Source organism: Anolis carolinensis, chromosome 4, assembly GCF_035594765.1.
Source record: "Anolis carolinensis isolate JA03-04 chromosome 4, rAnoCar3.1.pri, whole genome shotgun sequence".
Taxonomy (NCBI): Eukaryota; Metazoa; Chordata; class Lepidosauria; order Squamata; family Dactyloidae; genus Anolis; species Anolis carolinensis.
This window is the reverse complement of record NC_085844.1, coordinates 227,297,773-227,320,432: the sequence shown is the minus strand read 5'-3', so window position 1 is coordinate 227,320,432 and position 22,660 is coordinate 227,297,773. Positions and strand designations below refer to the sequence as shown.

Here is a 22,660-nt window from a genome sequence, read left to right as displayed (position 1 = left end):
CAACACAAGTGCAGCCACACTTCCAAACAAGTGGCAGACTTGTTATAAAATATGATGTTTTGGTGCTTAATTTGTAAAATCATAATTGTAATTTGACGTTTAATAGGCTTTTCCTTAATCCCTGCTTATTATCCAATATTTTCGATTATCCAATGTCCTGCCGGCCCGTTTATGTTGGATAAATGAGACTCTACTGAAAATATATACATATATGCCACTAACAAGATGTCAGACAAAAATGCCACCTCTTCCATTCTGGGTATATTAAAAAGGATTTAATAAAACTATACAACAGAAATTCTGTTGTATTTTAGAATGCCGGGAAAAGTTATATACATAATTAGCCAATTTAGTGATTTTAGATCATGCCAGGGGAATTTAAATGCCTGTGAACTAATATCAGGAAAAAGCTACTAAAAGCTGGCACAAAATCATTTTGCTAAGTTGCTATACATAAGTTATTGTAAAAACTTGTTATTCAAACAATAGTCTCCACTGCTGAAATTCTGAACACAAATCAACTTGATGTCAAACCTTATCCCAGTGCTTGTGATTAAGTGTTGGCACTCAGCTCTTGTATCAGGAATGACTTCCAAAAGAGACACAAGACAGGTTCAATATTTCTAGCTCTTAGTGCTGCATGTGATACTATCAGGTACACAGGCCTATTTGCACCATTTCATTGTCTTGCTCAAGTGGTATACTACAGGTGGGGGGGGGGGGGGGCGCAAAGTATTTAGTCAGATACCAATTGTACAAGTTCTCTCACTGAAAAAGATGAGAGAAGCCTGTAACTGACATCATACGTAGACCTCAACTATGAGAGACAACATGAGAAAACACATCCAGAAAATCACATTGTCTGATTTTTCACAAATTTATTTATGAAATAAATATGGTGGAAAATAAGTATTTGGTCACCTACAAACAAGCAAGATTTCTGGGTCTCACAGACCTGTAACTTCTTCTTTAAGAGGCTCCTCTGCCCTCCACTCATTACCTGTAGTAATGGCACCTATTTGAACTTGTTATCAGTATAAAAGATACCTGTCCACAATCTCAAGCAGTCACACTCCAAACTCCACTATGGTGAAGATCAAAGAGCAGTCCAAGGATACCAGAAACAAAATTGTAGCCCTGCACCAGACTGAGAAGACCTCATCTGCAATAGGCAAGCAGCTTGGTGTGAAGAAATCAACTGTGGGAGCAATAATTAGAAAATGGAAGAGATATAAGACCACTGATAATCTCTGGGGCTCCACGCAAGATCTCATCCCGTGGGGTCAAAATGATCACAAGAACGATGAGCAAAAATCCCAGAACCACACAGGGGGACTTAGTGAATGACCTGCAGAGAGCTGGAACCAACGTAACAAAGGCTACTATCAGTAACACACTACGCCGCCAGGGGCTCAGATTCTGCAGTACCAGACATGTCCCCCTGCTTAAGCCAGTTCATGTCCAGGGCCGACTGAAGTTTTCTAGAGAGCATTTCAATGATCCAGAAGTGCATTGGGAGAATATCATATGGTCAGATGAAACCAAAGTAGAACTGTTTGGCAGAAACACAACTCATCGTGTTTGGAGGAGAAAGAATGCTGAATTGCATCCACAGAACACCACACCTACTGTGAAGCATGGGGGTGGCAACATCATGCTTTGGGGCTGTTTCTCTGCAAAGGGACCAGGGCGACTGATCGGTATACATGAAAAAATGAACGGGGCCATGTATCATGAGATTTTGAGTGCAAACCTCCTTCTATCAGCAAGGGCACTGAAGATGAAACGTGGCTGGGTCTTTCATCATGACAGTGATCCAAAGCACACCGCCAGGGCAACGAAAGAGTGGCTTCGTAAAAGCATTTCAAGGTCCTGGAGTAGCCTAGCCAGTTTCCAGATCTCAACCGTATAGAAAATCTTTGGAGGGAGTTGAAAGTCCATGCTGCCCAGCGACAGACCCAAAACATCACTCCTCTTGAGGAGATCTGCATGGAGGAATGGGCCAACATACCAACAATAGTGTGTGCCAACCTTCTGAGGACTTACAGGAAACGTTTGACCTCTGTCATTGCCAATGAAGGATATATAACAAAGTATTCAAATGAACTTCTGTTATGGACCAAATACTTATTTTCCACCATAATTTGCAAATAAATTCGTGAAAAATCAGACAATGTGATTTTCTGGATGTGTTTTCTCATGTTGTCTTTCATAGTTGAGGTCTACCTATGATGTCAATTACAGGCTTCTCTCATCTTTTTCAGTGGGAGAACTTGTACAATTGGCATCTGACTAAATACTTTTTTTCCCCACTATATGGGTCAAGAGCTATTTAGCAGCTTCTGATTTCCAGCATCTACAAACTCAAATATAGTCCTCTGAATATAAGATATTTTAATATTTACCTCATTTACCTCCACACTTTGGTATTTATACTAACATTATTATTTAAGCCTCTTATTCAAGGGCAGAAGATAGAAATTCCTTTATGTAGGCAGGCCTCAGGACTATTAACATACTGTGGCAGAAAGATAATTTAATGAGATGTTATAGATATATATTTCTTTTTTTACAGCATTTTGGTGTATTTTGAACTGTTTTTAATGCAAAGTTTACAATATAATTGTTTATTTAATTTTTAAAATGTTTCTGTCAAATGCTTTAGCTACATTTGGTTTAATTTTTTAAACTGCCTTGTACTCATACTGGGAGAATAACCAGATATCAAAAAATAATATAAATAAATACCCTATTTCACTGATTCCAAGGAGCACTGTTCCACTGTTTAGATGCTTCAAAAATAGAAATGCATCTTAAAATTAATGGTGCCTTTGATTCAGATTTTTTTGGGGGAAAAATGGCTTAACTCTGAGAGAGGAGGAGGAGTCCCAGTCCCAATTACTCTACCAGCTCCCACCATTTTTTTCTCAGCCTCAACATTTAACAGTCTGGCTGTGTTAAGCACTACTTCCTGAGTCCCCTGCCTTCCTATTAGCCCATTTAGCTAATAAAAAGATACAAGATGACTTCCGGGTTTAAACAAAACAAGATATTGTGCATGCAGAGAAAATTCTAAAAAATATTCTAAGAAAATATTTTTTCCAAATTTGGAGCTTCAAAAAAAAGGGCACTGTCTTACCCTCGATGGTGCATTAGATTCACTGAAATAGAATAAATTCAGTAAGATTCAAATCTCATTTCAGTTGTGAGCTAACCAGGTGGCCTTAAGGTAAGTCAGTTTCTCAGTTTCAAGGTTTTACCTGCAATACTGACCTACTGAAATAACAAACGTGAACCACCTTGGTGCAAAAGGTGGAAGTAACAACAAAAACATTAAAGTGGGATATTAAGGAATATTATGCTAGTAGCCCTTGGCTGGTTCCTAGGACTTGATGGCTCTTCAGTCCCACCAGAAATAGGAAAACAGGACATGTACCATTCAGTCGGGAACTCCATGCTAGCTTAAAATAAGCTGCAACCCACACTAAGGTTTGCAGTATAAAAGATCTAGCTGATTAAAAAAACCTTCTGAATTCTCTCTGTTCAGTAAAATGAATAACTGAATCAAAAGATTAAAGGTGTGCAAAAAAGCACACCCCACATTGAATTCAGTTAAAACACAGCTACATCTTCTACTGAAAGTAACCTTTACCTTCCTTGATTTTGACTAAAACACCCACCAATGTTATGCATATGTTGGAAATTTTACAATCTACAAAAACACATCATCTTTATAATCTACTTTTAAAAATTATTTCAGTAACTTACACGTCCTTAAAATACAGGCAAGTTTGGACGGTTTTTCAATGGTCATCAGGATCAGCAGGCACTTGGTGTCACATTCTGTTAAAGAAATTTTAAAACCTCATGTGAATACAGTTGAGTTTTTCATTTTAAGGCCAACAAAATCCAGAAAAGAGATAAACTAAATTGGTTCCCTGTGTGCTGTTGACCACTAAGAGCATAAAGACGGCATCATTTTCACAACATAATAAGCTAGGAACTCACTTGCATCATGAATCACTAAAACAAACAATATACCTTGCCATGATTACCATATACTTGAGCAAAATTTGACCTTATGTATACATTCTCTTTTGAAATGTTTACAGAGACAGAAATTACTCCTATCAACACTCTCACTTCAAAAGAAAGAAGAATACAATAATGGAGCAACAACATAACCCAGGCTTTCACAACCTGTGGCTCTCCTAGTGTTTTGAACTTCAGCTCCCAGAATTCCTGCCCACTGGACAAGCTGGCTAGGGCTTCTGGAAATGGGAATCCCAAACGCCTGGAGGGCCACAGGTTGTGCATGTCTGGCATAACCATTCACACTGCCTGAGTAAAGAAAAAGTTATGTCATATATAGTGAAGACCCAGAAAGCATATGTAAAACCAACCCAGTTGCCCTCTTCCTTCCTGTTAGCTTTGTCGGGCAAGATCTGGCATCCCACACCCTCGCAAGTGTGACTAGTGAGGACAGGAGACAGGGCCTTCTCAGTGGTGGCCCCTCACCTGTGGAACTCCCTCCACAATGAAATCAGAAAAGCCCCCTCCAGAGACTTCCGGTGAGCAATGGAGGTGAAAAGACGGTCCTGCTGAGAGCTCCAACAGGAGAACCGCGATCTGGTACCCAGGTTGAGCTATAAGCTCCTTCACACCCCATGGTTTGAAGCGTCCCAACAAGCGCCTCAGGAGAGATATAGATTCTCAGCCCTGTCTCAGGCTCTTGGGGAGAAGTCACGCCCACTCCTCTAGCTCCGCCCCATGTTCTAAAAGGCGCCTCAGGTGCTCAGCCCTGTCTCCGGCACTTGGGAAGAGGCCCCACCCCTCCCCTGGCCCCGTGTCCTAATAGGTGCCCTCACCGCCCCCCTGGATCGCTGCAGCGCCCACCAGGTTGCAGTAGTGCCCACTTTGGGAATCACTGCTCTAGAATATTATGAAACTTATCATCAAAAAGAAATGGCACTGCTTTCTCTGGATGCGGAGAAAGCATTTGACAATTTAAATTGGAATTTTTAAAAAACACTTTTACAGGAAATGGATATGGGATTTCAATTTCAAAATGCAGTTATGGCAATTTATCAACAACAGAAGGCAAGGTTAATAATAAATGGACAAGCTTCGGAAGAATTTCCTATTAGTAAGGGGACAAGGCAGGGATGCCCCCTCTCCCCACTAATATTTATATTTGCATTAGAAATTTTATTAAGAAGTGTAAGAGAATATCAAGAACTAAAAGGAATCAAAATTGATAAGCAAGAGTATAAAATTCGGGCCTACGCAGACAATGTGATATGTTTTATTGAAAATCCAAGAGATAATATACAAATATGACTCAGAAAAATAGAATTTGGTCAATTGGCAGGCTTTAAGATTAATAATAAGAAAACTGTGATCCTCACCAAAATATAACTAAAAAGAATCAAGAAATATTGCAACAGAAAACTGGATTTCAAATTGTAAAGAAATTCAAATATTTGGGAATTTGGATCACAGCGAAAAACAATCAACTTCTGGAAAATAACTATACTCAGAAATGGAAAGATATCAAAGAAGAATTGGAGTTCTGGAAAAACTTAAATCCATCTCTCCTCGGCCGAATAGCAGCGATTAAAATGAATGTACTTCTCAAGCTATTATATCTTTTCCAAAATTTGCCAATAATTTGGAATGTTAAAATATTTAAGGAATTGAATAAAGAATTAATGAAATTTGTTTGGAAAGGGAAGCACCATAGAATAAAATAGAAGACAATGATCAACTCACAAAAGAGCGGAAGCTTTGCACCCCCAGATTTCAAAACATATTTTGAAGCCTGTGCATTGGTATGGGTTAAAGATTGGACAAAGTTAACAAAAACGCTGGTCCTGGAAGGGTTAGACTTACAAAAAGGATGGTATTCGTGTATCTGGTATGGTCAAACAGCTAAGGAGAAAAAATTTGGCAATCATTTTGCACGTTCCTCCCTAATCCGGGTATGGGAAAGATACAAAAGATATTTCTATGAAAGAACTCCAAGGTGGGTATCAACACTAGAGGCTAATCAAAGACGCCTATTAGGGTGGACTAGATGGCCTACCTATAAAGAACTGCTGATTGAGGAACATAACGAGATAAAATTAAGAAGCCATGAAATGGTTAAAAAAGATTTTAAAGATGTGACATGGCTACAATACTTCCTGATAAAAGAACATTTTAATTCAGATTGAAAACTGGGTTTTAGGAAAAAGGGCAACTTCTGGGATTATTGTCAGAAAAGAAATTAATAAATTCTATAACAAATTGCTGGAATGGGCAACTGAAACGGAAGAAGTTAAAAGTTCAATGATCAACTGGGCCAAAAACATAGGTAGACCGATCATCCTATCAGAATGGGAGGAGGTCTGGACAAGAAGAATGAGATTTACATACGCTACGGATTTAAAAGAAAATTGTTTAAAAATGATCCGCAGATGGTATCTGACCCGAAAAAAGCTAAGTATAATGTATAAACAATCCAACGATAAATGCTGGAAATGTAAAATCAAAGAGGGAACATTTTACCACTGTTGGTGGACATGTGCAAAAGCAAAAGAATTCTGGAATATGGTACACAGTGAAAGCCAAAAAATATTAAGAATGAACTACTCAATTAAACCGGAGTTTTATCTTTTGGGTATTTTGGATAAAGACACTTTTAATGATATTAATAAAGAAAAGACAGTAATCTTCCTATCAACAGCAGCGAGAATGGTTTATGCAAAGATGTGGAAGCAGGAGAATAGTCCTGAGAGAGAGGACTGGCTAAATAAAGTATGGGAGATAAAGGACATGGACCAATTAACATTTTTACTGAAAAAGACCACTGGCAAGGGGGTAAAAAAGACTGTCTGGTCAGCATTTGAAAAACATATATGAAGATGAAGTACAATCCTTAAGAGAGAAAATAAAATTAAAAACTTTACAAACAAAAGGGCGAGAATTAAAAACAAGTAGACTCGGAAGAAAAATGAACAGGAATAAGAGATGAATGGAAGCTCTATTTTTTAATTTTTTTCTCCTTTCTTCTTTTTTATTATCTTTCTTTTCCAAACTTTCCTATAAATAATGTTCCCACTCTTTCGATGTATAAGTATTAAGAAAATGTTTAATAAAATTTTTTTTTTAAAAAAAGAAAAGCCCCCTCTATCTTGTCTTTTAGGGGGAAAAAAAACTTAAAACATGGTTTTGGGTCCAAACATTTAAGCAATAACTATAGCAGTGCAATAATTGAGAACTTTAAGGTGAAGGACTAATGGACCTATCCTGGACTTCGATATGGAACTTGCATGATTTTAACTATTGTTTTAATTAATTTATGTTTAATGTTTGGTTGTAATTGCAATTGTCATTTTGGAATTGTATGTTGGGCATCAAATTGCTGCTGGTTGTGAGACCACCCTGAGACCCCTTTGGGAAATATGGGAAATAAATAATAATAAATAGTTGTTCGTCTATTGCAACCTCTATTGTATTTGTCCTCCAATACGCTAGCTTTTGATCTTATTCAACAGCATGGATGGGGAGAAGTTCAGGTCCTGCAGTCCTGCTCTTCACAGTCAATCCCTAAGAGATCTAAAATTTCCAGAAATTTTTAAAGCATAAAAATGTTTTCAATATGTTTTTCTGGGGAAAATGGAAAACATCACAAAAGTGAGGGGACATGCAATATTTGAACCCTTTACAAATTGGAAATCAAGTTGCTATTTTATGAAAGTAAGAAACTGGTTTATTAGAAGTACATTTTGTTTAGAAAAAAATACAAACTGAAGAGCTACAATGTCCTTAACTATGAGCAAAATCAAAACTGCAAGGAACCTCTTCGAGTTTGATGATTTATAAGGATCGAGCGAACAAAGAAATTGCCTATAAAACCATGAAAACAGAAAAAACCAATAATATTAATAAAGGATAGATTTTGTTTCCTCTTGTCCTTTAAAGTGTCAAGCAAACATACAACACTCATTTGCATAAAACATGAATAAGAATGGGAAGCCAAGACCAGGAATTGCAATGATGTGAGATACTATAGTGTCTCCCATCAATATTGTTTTTATTCATAGGAGGGAAAGTAAAATGCAAAGGAGGGAAAGTAAAATGTTAGTCTAGAATATGAGCATGCAAGTTGGGTTCAGTCACACTTCAGAGACTGAGAAAACAAACATACGGGTTTTCACTTTTATTATGGATATAGATATACATTATATAATATATATAAACATTTCTTAATTATAATAATATATGCATTTGTATATAATATATAATATAATAGGTACACATTTCTTGGGCCCCCACAAGAAACTTTCGGTTCAACAAGGGTTTTGCAGCTGAAAAAACTTAAGAACACCTGATCTAGACTAACTGTACTGCCAGAACATTCTTCAAAGGTAAGTCCATGCAGAGTGCACCACAATAACCCCATCTAGATTTAACAATGGCATGCGCTGCTATGCTCAGTTCTAAACTACTCAGGAATAAAATATACAAAAGATGACAATACCATATGTGTAACTATATCTCATTATAATACCCTGTAAAGACCATGAATGCCTTTTAGTCTGTTATCAAAATAAAATAAAGAGAGATTTTTAAGTTCTCTTAACCTATAAAAAGTACAGGTTGGTTTAATGCTATCCAAGAAATTATTATATCTTTTAGTTATCAAGCATTGCTAATATGCTACGGAGAATTACAGTAACTTAAGTGAAGTTTTGAACAACAGCTGTGTATTTGAATTGATTTATTCAAAACTGCTTAAAGCACTGCATTAAGCAGAGACTGTTCACGCTAATTAGAAAAATAAATTGCTCTTGGGAAATATTTATGAGGCATTCACATGTAAAAGCACACTCTATAGTCCTTTCCAAAATCCAGAGTTTCAAAATTGATACTTCTACTCAGACTACTTATAGATAATTACTAGTAGTCAGGTGAAGAGCTTTGTACAAGCAGACAATTTCTTAAGAAATTTAACCAGAGCCTTTTATATCAACCAGTTGTATATGCATTTGCATGCAAGTTTAACCACTCAGTTGACAGTAGTTTTATTCAGATGAACTAACATTACCAATTAGAGGGGTGATTGGCAATATGGTCACGTAAAGATAAGCATCAAGACTCAAACTGCCTCCTAATTACACACCTTTGTAAAGCCTTCTCTGTAAGCAACCCCCACTAGCTAGAAAGATAAAATGAAAACCAATTTTAAAAATCTAAAATACTATTGTAGAAATGTATCTCTCAGGTTCAAAATAATTTAACTACAGCATTTAAACAAATAAATTCTTTCACAAATTTACATAGTAAAAATTTTCTTATACATTATAGAGGTAAGGAAAATGTACTTGCTGAAATTGCACTTCCATATTCTCTGTTTCATATACTACTAGAATCTAGTCAACTAATAAAGCTAGTGAAAAGAAAAGTTCCCTTTCACACACATCACTCTTAAAGATGGAATTTGCAACCACTACACAGAACAACGGGTTTCAAGTCAACTGGCTTTAAAGAACTGGAAAATGTATATAGGATAAGCTTTCCTGTTATGAAGGCTATATACCACTTCCAATATCAGAAGCAGCAAATTTCCCAATATCATTTGTTTTCTGTTTTTATATTCTACTTAAGGACTACCAACATCCATCTGCTTGGCTACTGCTGAATTAAAATTTGATTGTGGAGAAAGAAAAGGGTATTTTCCATCCACTAATCATCTATTTATAATGGGTAAGTCGCATACTTGAGCATCTTAATTCCTGCTTCCGAAGCCTCTCAAAGCAGTAGAATCTGGGGAGGACAGAGTAAGGGGGAAGACATTCAGAATAAGCAAAAACTGAGAACAATTGATGCAATGTTTTGTTTTTTTTTTGGTTTGGCACCATAAAAATGACCCAACCAACAACAAGCCCTATCCTCAGCAGCAGGCCATTTCATAAAAGTGTTGTTGCTGTTGTTTTATTGTTATTTTTGTATGCCTTCAAGTTGTTTCCAACTTTCTTGGCAAGATTTTTTCAGAGGGGAGATGCCTTTGCCTTCCTCTGAAACTAAGGAAGTGCAACTGCCCAAGGTCACCCAATGGGTTTCCATGGCTATAGGGGATTTGACTCCGGAGTCAGAGCCAATGCATTACACCATTCTGTCCCCTGAATAAGAAAGCCCTTGTGGTTACCAATGGAATAACAAGTAAGAGATGAGCCTAACCACATCAGAGTTCCAATCAGTTCAGAGTCACTGAGAAAACTCTTGCTCGTGTTCCCATCTGCACCTCTGAAGACAGTAAGACGAGCCTTTTCTAAATCTCTCAAAGCCTTGACAGTTTTGTATGGTGTTGTTAAAGGATGAAGTAGAAAAATAACATTGGATGAAGTAGAAAAGTAAGTGTCCACACTCTTCATCAAACTGCTCTGAGCTACAAATATGCTCCTCTTGGGCTTCTTCTCCACATAACATCCTTCATAGGGATCTCCACAAGAAGCAATGAGTATTTTGAATTGTGTTAAAAATAACATTAATAAACTGCTAGTTCTTGGAAAGCTCGTCTGCCTTTCACAATCTTATCACTCACCTAGTGCTCATCCAGGATGAGCAATACTATGAAAGCTAAATACTGCTATTTATACCCATCACCCCTGCCCCCTTCAAATCCTCTTTGTCAAGCATTATGCTCTCGCCCATTCAGTCAGTCAAAGTGTGGTTTTACACAATGGCTTTTCTTATGCATGCAGTATTGTTCAGCTTGGCTAGCAAACCACATACTGCTCCAGCTTCCAATGAGCCATGAAGAACTCAAGGATCTACAATATTTTGGGATGGTAACATAATTTGCATATATTGTCTGGGTAGCCATGTACAGAATTTTAAATGAAAAAACCCACTATCAGAACACTTAAAATGATCATGAATAATGTTCTGTCTAGCAAACAAAAATGTTCAAAGCAATAAAAACAAGAACTGCAATCAAGACATTCAGGTGATAAAAACACAAATTCTTTTGTTTGGATTAATGAAAAGCTTAGAAGGTGGGAAGTCAGAACATGGCATCAGAAAGGAATTTAAGGATCAGTAAGCATAGACTGTTGTCTGGAGAATGAACAATCCTTTTTCTAGGCTATGATTCCTTTTGTTACGTTTTGATTTCTCAACTTGTATGAATGTCAAAAAGGTCCTTATCACTGAGATCTACTGTGGAGCTTGCTTCTTGTATTAAGTCCAGAAGATCTGAACAGTGTAGAAAAACAATTGTTTCCACAGTAACCTTAAAGTCACTTTCTGGCATGCCTAAAAGTATTATCTGTTGATAAATTATTATTATTATTATTATTATTAAACTTTATTTGTACCCCGCTAGCATCTCCCGAAGGACTCGATGCGGCTTACAAAGGCCAAGGCCTCAACACACAATATAACAATACAAAACAAAAGGCAAATTAAAACAATTAAAACAGTATAAACAACAAGCAGTAAACAATACGCTAAAACACAATAAAACTGGGCCGGGCCAGAGTAATGGGTACAAGATTAAAAGTGCTGATGTGACAGGTGAAATATAAGGCTTATAGGGCAAGTGCAGGGTGCGATATGCAATCTAAGTTCTAATAAAGTGCTTATAGGACTTGGTATTGGAGATTTCCTATTAATCTGGGAAGGCACATTGGAACAGCCAGGTCTTCAAGTTCTTTCTGAAGACTGCCAATGTAGGGGCCTGTCTGAGATCCTTGGGGAGGGTGTTCCAGAGTCGGGGGGCTACCACAGAGAAGGCCCTGTCTCGTGTCCCCACCAACCGCGCTTGCGACGCAGGCGGGATCACGAGCAGGGCCTCTCCAGATGACCGAAGTGAACGCATGGGTTCGTAGACGGAGATGCGGTCACGGAGGTAGGATGGTCCCAAACCGTTCAGGGCTTTGTAGGTAAGCACCTGCACCTTAAATTGGGCTCGGAAAATAAATGGCAGCCAGTGGAGCTCCTTGAACAGGAGGGTTGACCTCTCTCTGTAAGGGGAGAGCCTTTTGCAATGAACATATAGGCTTGTGATGCCTCATGGGTTTTGTAGTCCTGTGCCTAGTGTCACTGTGACAGATGAAGTTGAAAACATGGGGTTTTCACAGCCAGAGCCAGAGTTTTTCCAGATGCCTGATGTTCTTGTCCAAGAACCAATTAAAACTGACCTTGACCAACGCTCACCTCCCTTCGCTAGAAAGCAATCCTTCTCGGCAGATAGGGGAGTGAGAGAGAAAATTCGCAGGAGTGCCCGAATTGCTGCCAAGCAAGAGACTGATTAGCCATGTTTCCCCTGGGAAAATCCAGAGAGTCTCACACCTGCAAGTTGGGTTTCGTTCCCTGTTCTCTAGGGAAAGAGAACGCAGGACGCCCGTTTGGCGGGAAATGAGACCCAGATAAAAGTATCGGGCTCTGTTGATTCTTTGCGGAGACAACAGCTCAGCTTCGGGAGTGAATTCCATGTTTCCAGCCTAGTGTGGACTTCGCTAAGTCCGCAATCCAGTTTCCTTGCCTCGCCTGTTCAAGTCTCCAAGAATTGCCTTGCTCTTTTCTTAGCCACGGATTTTGTTCTTAGAATCAAGTTTTTAGACTACCTTGCCTCGTTTTGAACCACGGACCTTGTTTCCTAGATCCAAGCCTTACTCCCAGCCTTCTTGTGGATTTACCTTGTGCCTTGAAAGACTTTGGACAATTCCCCACACTATTGCCTGGCAATAGTGTGTGTTTCAGTATTGGATTTTATCTTTGGACTCTAATATCATTTATTGGACAAACTATTTCTGGACTAAATTAGGCCTCATTTGAAAGGTCTGTTTCTGGACTATATTCTCTACTTGCTTTTATCCTACTTATATATTTCCTTAATAAAGATATTAGATAGTTTTATTGGCCTCCGTGTTTGGTTCTTGGTGCTCCGCTGCCCCTGGTGTGTGACAAGGCTGCACCAAAGTTTTCTCCTCTTCGTCTACAGAAGCAGTGTGTAATTTTTCTAAAAAAAAACTTTCTCTGTGCAGCTATGACTGTAACTGAATTAGCTTCTAATTCCTTGAAAATTGTATCACGATTCTTCTTTTTTGTATTCTACACACATTTTCTAATTTGGGAGATGTAAGTAATACAAAAAGATGACTCTTATGACTGGGATATTAACACATGAAGCAGTGAAAGAAGCACTGATAATATGGCAGGTGGTATAAATTGTAATGCAACACTAGAGTCCTGAATTCTAAACAAGTGTTTGGGGACACTTATGCCTGTCTTCTGGCCATCTTCATTATCTCATCCACATATGTCATCTGTTAGGGAGAGATGTTGAAGTAGCTATTATGTACTGCCAAGACATAAATGATATTATTTCAGATTTCTACTCTACTACACTTTATTCTGGTGATTGTAGTTTCTAGCATGGGAGGGAAGGGAAGCATCTTGTGCTGTACTCATAGTGGCTATGTCAGAGTGGTCATCAATTTAGCCATAATTCTAATATTGGTTGATGAAATACAGCATATAGAAACAACAAATGGGTTATTGTCTATTGTACCTGCACCACTGGTATTTCAGCCACTAGTACATTAGTTGTAGTACAGCAGGTACCAGGGTAAATTGTCAGTAATCTCAGCTGTGGATCCCATGTCATTTCCAGTCACAGTTTAGAGGTCTCAGAGCCACTGCCAGAAACATGCATTATTTTGAATACAAAAATCCTTAATATAACAACAAATTGTTATACAAGTGACTTGAGATATCCAATCTGTGTTCCCTTAAGTAAGGAAAAATATCTCAATCCAAATTATATCTGACCTTATGGTGTTGAGATATCTGATTCCAACACTAGGCTGATGGGGAGAACCCCTCCAATGATTTCCTCTCAGTGAAGATTCACAATATATAGAACAAATCAAACCCAAAGCATAATCTCTAGAATTCTGCAAGTGCAATCGTGATCTGGAAAAGTCCCCATGGAACTTATGTGTGGTACTGTCTCTGAAGTATCCTGCATGTAAGTAGGCTAATAGCGATTAGCTCCTCTGAAGGCTCTTTAGATATTTGTATGACCCTTACTTTTTTCTTCTTCTTTGTTCCTGTTCCAAATAAGAAGAAGGATTTTGAAACATCAGTTTATCAGGCAAGATATAGATTTAGACTAGGATTGAAGAAACAACTTGTTTATGGTTGAAATTCCATTATACCTACAAATGGCTTTTTCCAGAGAATGCATGGGTTGATATTCCCTTCCTCCCTTTGCAGCATCCATCTGCCTTCTAACTTATTGCAAAGCCCCTGAAGCCATGGCCATTCCATGCTTCATAGCAAACAGATAGGATCACAGTAAGATTCACTTACCCCTTCATAGCCCCAGATGCCAAATGCACTGAGATCTTGTCGGGACTTCTGGGGGACTCAGTGCGGCTGTGATCCTTTGTATGTCTAGCTATAGGGGTGTAAGCCAGATGTTTCTCTGACTCTGCCTGCTTGCATTAAGCAGGAAATGGTAATGAGTAGCCAGCTTCAGAGACTTTGCAGTAAGTCAGCAAGAAGGCATAGATGTCACTGAAGTGTAGGTCTGCATCCAGATATTTACACAACACTAAGGGGATGTTGAATTGGGGGCCAAAGGTTCAGTAGCAGTGGATACTACAGATGGCACTGTGGTCAATTCCTACAAAGATTATGAACAATCCAATAAAACAATCACAACCACTCATGTTGTTGTGAACAGCTTCTCAGACAGTTGTTCTATGGGAGGGAATCTTGATCAGTTTCCTATAGAGTTTTGGGTTGCAATGTCTGATGTTTTAATAGCACTTTCTCACTGCTGCCCTTGGGGCACAAGTTTGGTTTCATCTAGATCAGGAGTTCTCAAACTGTGCTCTGTGGAGCCCTTGGGGCTCCACGAGTGATAGTGTGGGGCTCCACGACACTATGCTGCTACCCGCCTTCTCTTTCCTCTTCTCACCTCCTCCTGAGAAAGTGAGGGAAATTAAAGTTTGGAGTTGCCAAAAATAGCAGCAGAAGCAGCAGTATCCTCCCAGGGCAAAGACCCTCCCACCCCCAGCTCCCTCACTAGACAGACTCTTTTTCTTGACACCCAGACCCCCCCCCCCCCCCGCCCAACCTTCTTTCCTTCCAAAACCCTATTTCCTTCCCACCACTCAGGGGGTGCTTTGATTGTGCTTTACCTGCATACCAGAAGGAGGTTGGACTGTGTGGTACATGTGGTTACTCCTATTACTACTATTACTATTACTACAGAACTGGATTGCCATCTGCCAGGGCCCCTTTGTGCTTTTCCTGCATGTAATAAGGGGGTTGCTGTGATGTCTCATGGGCCTTGTAGTCCCGTTCCTAATACAATTGTGACAGACGAGGAGGAAAACATGGGTTTTCCACCGTTTCAGCTTGAATCGGAGCCTCTCCACCTGGAGGATGTTTGTCCTCAGGAAGTTAACCAAACAAGCCTTGGGCAGAATTCTCCCCCGTTTTCCCGAAAGGAAAATTATAATAGAGATAGAGGAGTCAGGGAGGCTAATCGCCGGAGTCTCAGAATCGCTGCCAAACAACTAGCTGATTAGGTCTGCTTCCCTTGAGAAATTCTAAGGAGTCATGCATCTGGACAGAGTTGGGTTTCGCTTCTTGTTCTCCAGGGAAAGTGTTCTGTTGGCGGGAAAACAAGACCCTATATAGGGGTTTTGCCGCAAGGGGAACCTTGCGGAGTCAATTGTTCAGCTTGAGGAGAGAGATCGTGTGTGGACTTCGTAAACCCAGTTCCTTGTTTCCCGGATCAAGTTTCCAGCCTTGCCTTGTTTCACGGACTTCCTTGGACTTTATTCATGCTTCGTGTTTGCCTCGTTCAAGTCTTTGATCTAGCCAAGAATCAAGTTTATTTTCCAGCCTTGTTGTCAAGCTACCTTGGACTTTAAAGACTCTGTCATTTCCCCACACTTTGCTTGGCAAAGTGTGTGTTTCGGTCAAGTGGATTAAAACTTTGAACTCTAATATCTTATATTGGACAATACATTTCTGGACTAAATTTGACCTCATCTGAAAGGTCTGCTTCTGAACTATATTCTTCACTTGTTTTTATTGACTTTATATATTTCTATAATAAAGATATTAGATAGATTCTGGTCTCTGAGCATGGTTATTGGTGCTCCGTAGCCTGGGTCCTGACAGTTGCTCCTATTGTTGTTGTTGTTACAAAGGCCATATGTTGGGGGATGCTCTGATTGTGCTTTTACTGCACAACACAAAAGGGTTGGATTAGATGGCCCCTAGCGTCTTCCACTGAAATACCGTTCTATGTTTATGTTGGGTTAAATTTTTTCTTCATTTTAAATATTGTATTGTTCTTTTTTCCTTCTTCCTTCCCTTCTTTCTTTGAATTACAAATGAGATATGTGTAATGTGCATAGGAATGTATTCGTGGTTTTTTTTCCAGTTAGTTCACACAAATACTCTCCATCCATCTACTACTGGCTCAGCCCGTCTATCAAATTTTGAAATGCAATGTGGCCCGTGTCCAAAGGTTTGCCCATGCCTGATATATATACATTATACATTCTCTAGGACAGAAGAAATCTGAATGACTGCCACAAAGACATGAGAAATTTTGGAGCCAGTGGTCAGGAAACAGGAAATATGAAGAAATAAATAGAAAGAGAAAAATAAACAAATGCAAAGATAGGTGTAACACCAGCTCTAAATAGGGCATGCTCTTGGTGATACTGTGTGCAGACAAATGGAAAGGAACTGTTATGGTTGAGCCTTCTGGCTCCAATACTAGGAGACGGGGTCGTAAGACTCCTCGAGAGTCAGACTCTTTTGAGGAGCGCGAAAGGAAACGGCTCCGGGACTTATTTGCAGAATCAACAGATGAAGACTCATTTGAGGGTTTTACCGAGCGAATGGAGGAAGAGATGGTTAGCTCAGAGGAGTATGACATGGAGTGGACTCGTGTAAGGGAGGATTTGGGTGTCACCGGCAATGATAGTATGGGAGACGATTGGCGGGTTGCAGGATCAGACCCATGGACGGGCTGGAGGGATGGAGCGGGATCCACAGCTGGGGATGCTGTGGGGCGTAGTCAAAGGTGTTTTAGCTCTGATGAGGATGATGATGATGATGAGGCACCTGGAATTAGGATAGCAGCTGACAGCGATGAGGAGTTATGAACTGGGATAAAATGGGGTTTAGGATCAATGGCTAATTGCGTTGGGCAAGGTAATCTGGACGAACGCTTGGGCTCTTGTTGGGGAACTTCCTGAAGACGGGTGTGATTCGTTGCTGGATACGTAAGTTACCAAGGACACTGGGCATAGACGGCGGGAGGAACTGTGTGGGGTTTTTCTGTGCAACTTGTGTTTAATCTTGATAGCTTGGACCTCCGTCGTCTTTTTGACGGACATTAATTACCTACTCTGGATTGACGCTGGACTGACTGACTGACTACGACCTTGGACTATCCCTTCTGTGGCTATCAGTGGAACTTGTGGAATTTTAGACATCTGCGCTTGGCTTTCAACCTTGGGACCCTGCTGACCGCCGTTACCCTGATTGATGTGCCTGGACCTGGATTTCGCTCGTTGCACGGAGGAGTAAACAGCCTGAGTTACTCATCTGTAGCTTTTGAGTAGCAGAGAGGAATCTGCTGCCAGTTTTTTGTGTTCATTTTGACCTCTGTTTACCAACTTTTGTTTATTTAAATTGCCAGGCTGAAGTAAGCACTTTTGATTTAATCCGGATTAAACTCCTGTTTAATCCGGTTTATTCTTTCGAACCGTTTTAATTCAAACGGAGCTGTTTCTGTTACTTTTCACACTGAAGACAAGTGTTTGCCTAGTTCTTTGTTTCCTACGGGCATTTTTTAGTTCTGTAACCTCAATAAACTGTGTTGTACTCTATTTGGCGGCGTTCTGTCTTTGACAGGAACTGATGGAATAGGGGGAAAACTATAAACATATATGTTTAGCAAAGTGGCAGCGATATCACCAAACCAGAAAATTCAAAGGAGGTTCAGCACAAATACAGCGTGACCCACATGTGTGAGTCAGAGGCAATGAAAAACACACACACAATTCTCCTTTCAGTTGTACTGAGAGAAGGGCCATCTTTTTCAATTCTGACCAATTTAAGGAATAGTTTATTAACAGGTATACAGGGAGAATATGATCAGTTAGGACTTTGTCTCCGTAATTACAACTGCTTAAATGTTACGACTTGATGGGTCAAAATTATGCCAATTCAAACTGGGTTTAGGAGGAACCATTTTGTGCCAGAAAGATTGTTACAGTCTTGAAAAAACCACTCTTCCTGCACAAGCAAAGCATTAGTCATTTGCCTCTATTTTTACTCTTCAGTAAATTCTCTAAAACAGACTAATAATTCAATTTTTACTCTATGCCCAACAAATGTCAAATTTGTCCACTTTCCATATCTAGACTAAAATGCTCATTTTATCTTCAGCATAAGATTCGTTTTTAGCTTAGCTTATAGTTATATATTATAATAAAATAATATAAATAATATGAAGAAGTCTAAAGGGAAAATTATTGTCAATAAAATATACAAGACCAAGTGCCAAAAGTGCATACTTCACATAGTTTCAATTTCTTGTAACACTGCAAAGTTTTCAAACCCATTTATATCGTGTTTTAAAAGAAAGCAGTGGGGGCTCATATCTGTAGTGCTTTTAAAGGTGTTCACAGAGAAGTGAGGTGCGAAAGTTCATGGATTCCACCAAACTATTTAGGGGTATTAAAATAAGAACAAGGGGATGGTATGAGGAGACTGTGTGGCTTTTGCAGCAATACCTAAAATGTAACTGTTAAGGGGAATAGGGCAGGAACAGAAAAAAAACCCTCAGAGGTAGCAGAACAGAGAAAACAGAAAGGATGTTTATGTGAATGTGGCATCATCTCCTGGGAAAATCCCTGGGCCTGCTGGAAGGAGTAGTATTGATCCTTGTGCCAAACTGGGGGCCCTGATCCAGAGATGACTTGCACAAATCAGGAACGGATGTCATGGTACACATAGTAACACGGACCGGAACCTGCAACAACTTCCTATGTGTGACAACGAGATCCTGGAACAACTTACTGGCAAAAATCAACTGACTGCATCTAGGGACCAGATCCAGAAACAGTTTAATATTACTCCATCAGACAACTACCCATCCAACAAACCAATAGAATGTGGTAGGGATATGGTAGGAAGAAAAAGGGAACTGAAAATACCTCACAACCTCTGAGGATGCCTGCCATAGATGTGGGCGAAACGTCAGGAGAGAATGCTTCTGGAACATGGCCACACAGCCCGAAAGACATACAACAACCCTGTGAACTGAAAATAGTTACAAAAGATCTTTCCAAACTGGGAAAATCAGTTTTAAAATGGCAAACAAGGCTGAAATAAATGTACGCAAATTGAGGCAACAGTTCTAATGTCACATATAAACTATTAGGTTTTGAGCTTGTGACTGGAAACAAAGAACTGGATATGCAATCTGTTTGGTTAAGAATCATTAGGCAATTGATTAAAAATAAAACTCACTAGAAATCAAAATAATTGATACATGTGGTAGCAGGGTATGATGGGAATCCAAGTGAAGGGAGAGGTTGTATAGTTTCCTTTGAGTTCAATAAGCATAGCATTTAATTTTATTTAAAACTGGATTGTTGTTGAACTCTCAAGAGACAATACTGTTGCAAAAATATGAAGTTAGGAAATATACATGAAACTGTTTTCCCCCCTTAGATACCCAGTGTTTAGTGGATAAAGATGAAGCAGTCGAGACTGCATATTTCAAGTGTATATTCCTAAATTTAATGTAGAAGTTGGCAACTGTAATTGGTCTAAGGTACAGGTTTTCTGCCTCTAGGACTTTTATGAAGATCTCATGGACTACCAAAAAGTGGTGGAAAATACCAAGCGATGGGAAGTCACATAAAATGTGTTTTGTGTTTTTAATGTTAAACAGATTGGGAGCAGGATGCTACCCTGTTTAAAATTGAGATTACTTCTCCTTGAGGTTTCCAGGAGATGCAATTTATTTTCTTTCTTCCTCTCCCGCACATTCACACAAAAAAGAGGGAGGTCTTGAATAGTATAGAACTATATAACAAACTTGGGGGCTAAATTTGATCCCAGGGCCACAGTTTGCCATCTCTGTTTTAATAGGCTCTACTGGCTAAAGGGAAAGAATAAATACAGTAGAGTCTCACTAATCCAAGCCTCGCTTATCCAAGCTTCTGGATAATCCAAGCCATTATTGTAGTCAATGTTTTCAATATATCATGATATTTTGGTGCTAAATTCGTAAATACAGTAATTACAACATAACATTACTACGTATTGAACTACTTTTTCTGTCAAATTTGTTGTATAACATGATGTTTGGATGCTTAATGTGTAAAATCATAACCTAATTTGATGTTTAATAGGCTTTTCCTTAATTCCTCCTTATTATCCAAGATATTCGCTTATCCAAGCTTATGCCGGCCCGTTTAGCTTGGATAAGTGAGACTCTACTGTATTTATTATTTTCAGGTTATCTTCCCAAAGTTCTCTGCAGAGTGTTTTTCCATATTATGTTTCTCAATACATTTTTCAAAAAGTACACTGCAAATCTTTAGAAAATTGGGTTATACATGGGGTATTATTGTCAAGGTCAGACGCCAGCCAATGGATGGAAATACAGTTTATTGCATAAACAACTCAAAAAGCTCATAAAACAAACACAGGAGCTTGCAACACTTAAACTTCAGTGTGAAAAAGACATTTAAACTGAAAAAAACTTCAAAAAACCAAACCGGAGTATAATCCGGATTATCCAGAGATATAATCCGGATTAAAACAAAACTGCTTAGATTCAGCTCAAAATTGCAGGATGACTTGAAGAAGGCAAAGCAAACTGCGGGACGAATTCCCAAGGGTCCAAAATAAACAGAATCCCAACTGGGTTACAAAATAGAGTCTTAAGGTTCAAAACAAACAATGTCCCAAACCGGGCCAAACCTTGCCACCGGAAACAGCGCAACAAACTGGTACCAGAAACAAAGTAACGAAGGACAAAGAGTTACTGCAGGGTCAGAAACCAAACCAGTGGCTAGTAACGGAGCGTAACTGCAGAACCAGGAGTCAAACTGAGATTGGGAGCAGAGCGTTACTTCAGGGCCAGGAACAAAGCCAACCGTCAGTAACGGAGAGTAACTGCACAACCAGAAGTCAAACTGGAATTGGGAGCGGAGCGTTACTTCAGGGTCAGGAACGAAGCCAACGGTTGGTAATGGAGAGTAACTGCAGAACCAGGAGTCAAACTGGAATTGGGAGCGGATCGTTACTTCAGGGTCTGGAACGAAGCCAACGCTCGGTAACGGTGAGTAGTTACAGGGTTGAGAACGAAGCCAAGCTGGAATAGGGAGCGAAGAGTAATGCCAAAATGATGTGCAGTCCAAGGTCCAAGATGAGAAGTCGTCACAGCAAAGGGTTGACACAAGTAGCCAAAACGACGGAGGCGAACTAATGCAGACAGTAATCACAATGCAGTCTAAGGAAAACCCACACAGTTCCAGCCCCCGTCGTAGAAGTAACCCAGAATAAACTTACGTTGGTTGCACAGTCCCAAGCCAGTCTTCAGGAACACAAACATGAAACCCAATGGCGCCCAACAACCACCTTGCCACACGCAAGGGCCCAACGGCCAAATGCCTTCAATTTATTTACAACTCATCTTCAGAACTCGAGCTGGGCACCGCCCTTCCCATAGGTTGCTCCCATTCCTCATCCGAGCTGGAACCGTCCTGCTGACGCCCAGACCTACCCGCAGCTGTGGAACTATCCCCACTCCTCCAATTAGACCACCTTGGGTCTGATCCTGAAGGACCCCATGTTTCCTCAGCGTCCCCATTACCAGTGAGCCCAGTCTCCCCATCACAACCCTCTGGAGCGCGTGTCCAGTCCATGCCATCATCTTCTGCCCGTACCACATCCCCAAAGTCCATTTCAAGCCCATCCTCCCCTTCAAAACCCTCAAATGAATTCTCATCTGTTGATTCCTCAAATATCTCTCTAATCCTCTTTCTCTGTAACTCCTCACACGAGTCTTGCTCCCGAGGAGTCTTTCTTCTCTTCCTGCTACTATCAGTAGTATCGTTGACCCCAGAAGGCTCATTCACAACAATTATACAATTTCAGAGGCCCCACACTTTCTGAACAACTTCTTCCTTCTCAAAAGAAACACAGTAACCTACTTTTCTTCAGTTTAGTTTATTCTTAGAGATAAAATTGAGATTTACTCGCTTGGTAATCCAAGCTTTATTCATGCATTTTTGTGAATTCGGGAGGCAGAGGAGTATACAACAAGCCTAAGAAAATTCTATACATTTTGGCTCTAAAAGAGTTCCAATTTTACATGTGTCTCTCTGCTCTTTTTCCCAATCAAGGTTCAAACAGATTCATGCAAACATAGGCTTACAACAGCAATGCTACGGCATTACATGTGACACACAGAGGAATAAAATCCCACATTATCTGCTTTGCACTGGAAAAATATAGCAGTGTGGACTCAGATAACCCAGTTCAAAGCAGATATTCTGGATTATATGGCTGTGTGGAAGGCATCTGAGTGGTTTGAAAAGGAAGG

General features: G+C 39.6%; 1 protein-coding gene across 10 annotated transcripts in view; it reads right to left on the bottom strand.

Annotated features, from left to right (window-relative positions):
• The window catches only part of ncoa3 (nuclear receptor coactivator 3), a 132,555-nt gene that overhangs the window by 38,930 nt on the left and 70,965 nt on the right, over positions 1–22,660 (bottom strand). For 9 of the 10 annotated variants that reach the window (XM_008110108.3, XM_008110113.3, XM_062978914.1 and 6 more), the window contains one exon: positions 3,769–3,843. The exons of the other annotated variant lie outside the window; for it this stretch is intronic. The gene's annotated coding sequence lies outside the window, so the exon portion shown is untranslated. The remainder of the gene's footprint in view (positions 1–3,768; positions 3,844–22,660) is intronic. 10 annotated transcript variants of the gene reach the window in all.